Raw genomic sequence first — 3,074 nt, 5'->3', positions numbered from 1 at the left:
AATCAAGGGGATCCCCAGGGTCCAGGCTACAATGTGGGATATAAAATGTGCCCTGGGTTTTGGATGTGACTGAAGAAGTAGGGCCCACTTTGCGGTGGAGATACACCATCTATCAGTCTAAACATCCTTTCACAAACCTCGTATGAAAAAATTCAAAAAATAAAATAATCAAAAGAAGTAGAAATTAGGAGAGCAAGATGTGGGTGCTCAAGCCCACAATGTCCCCACATTTAAATTACTCTTCACTGCCTGCAAACAGTTGTGGGAAGGTGACTGCTTCTCACAGTAAAAGTAACAAAGAACAAAAAATTAGATAAGGTACTACCACTCAGAGGTAAATAAGATAAACTTACCTCCTGAGGTTGCATTCCAGCCCTCATGGTAGTAGTAAAGCACTAATTAGTAGCACAGTAGACAAATTATACCAGAAGAAAAACTCAACCAAGTTATCTAAACTAACTAGTATAATTCTCAACCACCATTCGTTAAGTCCACTGTGACTACAAATTTTCAGACTCTACACAAGCCTTTATATGCTACAAAGTGTGCATCTGCATTAAAGTAATGCCAAGTTGTTTAAATGACCTTATTAAAACTAAAAATACTTACTGGAAACTATCAACAAAATCTCCTTCATGTTTACTTCTTCATATTTATTTAATACATTTATATTTATCACAGAATATTTTAATAATTTTATTCAGTTTCTTTATTAAATCCATTGAATATTAAGTTTTTCATTAATATTTTAACATTAATAATGAAATATTGATAGAAATGAATAAAACCCTATAACCCAAGCACTTTCTAAAGGTGGACCTTTCTTCTTTTTCAGGGGCAAACTGGGACTTCTTGAACCTATGTATTTTTCTAACATCATGAATAATGAAAGATTGTAATTTATTACAAATCTTACAAAATCTGAATAATTTAGAAGATATATTCCACATTATAGCTTGTACCCTGGGGATCCTCTTGTTGTGCAGCATTTTTTGATTTGATTTTTGTTTGGGCTTGTCTTTGTTCATTTGTATGTTACACATATATATATATATATATATGTGTGTGTGTGTGTGTATGTAACGTTGAAGAGTCCAATTGCCCTAGCCACCAACATGGGATATAGGAACCAAGACCCCTTAATTCCAATCCCAAGTAGTGAAACCTAGCTATCTGGTTGGGTCTGGCCTACAGTGATGATCACTCATGTACAATTTCACCCTTGATACAGGAACTAAGTTCATGGTGAAGAGCTGTTCTGTTCTGGATGTAGTGCAGTTCCCTCACTCAGGTACCAATATCATCTTGGTACACCCATGATCTATGCAGATGCTTTCTGTATGGATAATGTCCTCACCAGCCCCTCCACCATTTTAATGTGGGATTCTAGCTATAAGCGGAAGTGTGGGTAAGTATGTTTTGGAAGTTAATATTTGCCTAAATTGAAAATGTATTTCCAATAATGCTTATCTCTGCAGACACTATCCCACCATTCCTCCCTATTTAAGAGCCAGCATCAGAGACTGGGATTGAGTCAGTCTTGAAAAAGTGATAACACCTGAATGAGGTGCTTACATACAATCACAGGATAGAAGGCACATTGATGCAGGTAGAGAGTATCATATGACAAATATCTCCAAGGGCAATTGAGTGGGGTATAAAAGACTGGAGCAAGCAAGAAAAAACTCCGACTAATGCTTAGATTGGCAAAGAAGAAATCTTGGAAGTCAAGCAATAGCTATAACTGTCAGTGGAGGTAAATATTATTGGAATTACATTTTCAGCGTGGGAAAATGCTAATGCTAATTTTTGGTGCATTATTTAATGCAGTAGTACAATTAGCATAAAAAAGTAGGGTTAAGTGTCATCAACAGTTGAAGGTATAACAAAAGAAGACCCAGGAAAATGTTAACATTAGCCTCTGTAGAACACTCACTACCTTTACTTGCACATCACTCTGTTGCACATGGTAATGTTCGATGATTTCTATTTCCATTTTAAAGTCTTAGGACACCATCTCTTTCTTTCAAACCAAGATTTTAAGGAGATAGGTTGTGTCTTCAGTCTGCTCGAAATTTCTAATTTTTTTAGACTGAAATACAGCTTAGTAACTAAGCTTGATAAATTATAGTAGTTCTATAGTATTGATATAGTAATTCATGATTTTTTGGTTATTCAAGTTATAATTTATTTCTTAATTTTTTATGATGATTATGAAATCAATCAAATCTACCAAACCCGTACAGAGATTCATTAGTGAAAATAACAGATAAAATGTAAAGTTTTTTCATAAGAAATGTTTGATAACTATCTGTACATTATAAAGATTTTGCATCTGAAATTTAAAAATTTCCTGATGCATAAAAGCATTTTTAATCTTAAAACGAAAATTACTTTGCATGGTGGATAGGCAACATGCAAAAAGAAAAAAGGTATGAGAAAAACATTGCTTAACATGCCTTAAAACTTAATAAAAAGATTTGATATTTTGTCTATGAAAGCATTGTAATGTTTATTGATAATCTGCCAAATTTTGTTAACATTTGCTTACTAATTAAAAGGTTATAGCATGAAAACTATAACAAGCGCAAAATGGTTACGAGATCAGTCTCGGGGACTGAGCCCATGCTGAAACAGTTAATAACTAGGACTGACTTGCATTTACTAGTATTTTGATTGTTTTAGCTGTAGATTTTAATGTTTTAGAGAGGGTAATGTTGCAAAGAATAAATTATATCTTGTGTGACTCTCGTTTCATGGGTTATAAGTCTGGTGAAAAGCATAAGTTTACATATTATGTTTATTATGTTTGTATATCTGACTCCAGTTTACAGAAAGACTAATTTTTGAAAAATCTTAATTTTCCACTGTAATATGTGAGGTTTCTCACACTTAGAATATACTTGCTCATCTGTATGAGGATGCAGAGGTGAAAAGTGCCTAATGGTTTAACCTTAAAGTGTATAACTGTAGGAATCAGAACAAAATTTATGTTAGATTGGTGTATTGGTAATATATATATATATATATATATATATATATATTACTTATTACTTCGACAGCACTAATAACTT

At 33.2% G+C, this 3,074-nt stretch overlaps 1 long non-coding RNA gene across 1 annotated transcript in view; it reads left to right on the top strand.

Moving 5' to 3' along the window:
• LOC106470373 overlaps positions 1-3,074 on the top strand; it is a 35,268-nt gene that overhangs the window by 13,607 nt on the left and 18,587 nt on the right. The window lies entirely within an intron of this gene.

The sequence above is a fragment of the Limulus polyphemus genome, unplaced genomic scaffold (genome assembly GCF_000517525.1).
Source record: "Limulus polyphemus unplaced genomic scaffold, Limulus_polyphemus-2.1.2 Scaffold3970, whole genome shotgun sequence".
Lineage (NCBI taxonomy): Eukaryota > Metazoa > Arthropoda > Merostomata > Xiphosura > Limulidae > Limulus > Limulus polyphemus.
This window is presented reverse-complemented; position numbering and strand designations above follow the sequence as displayed.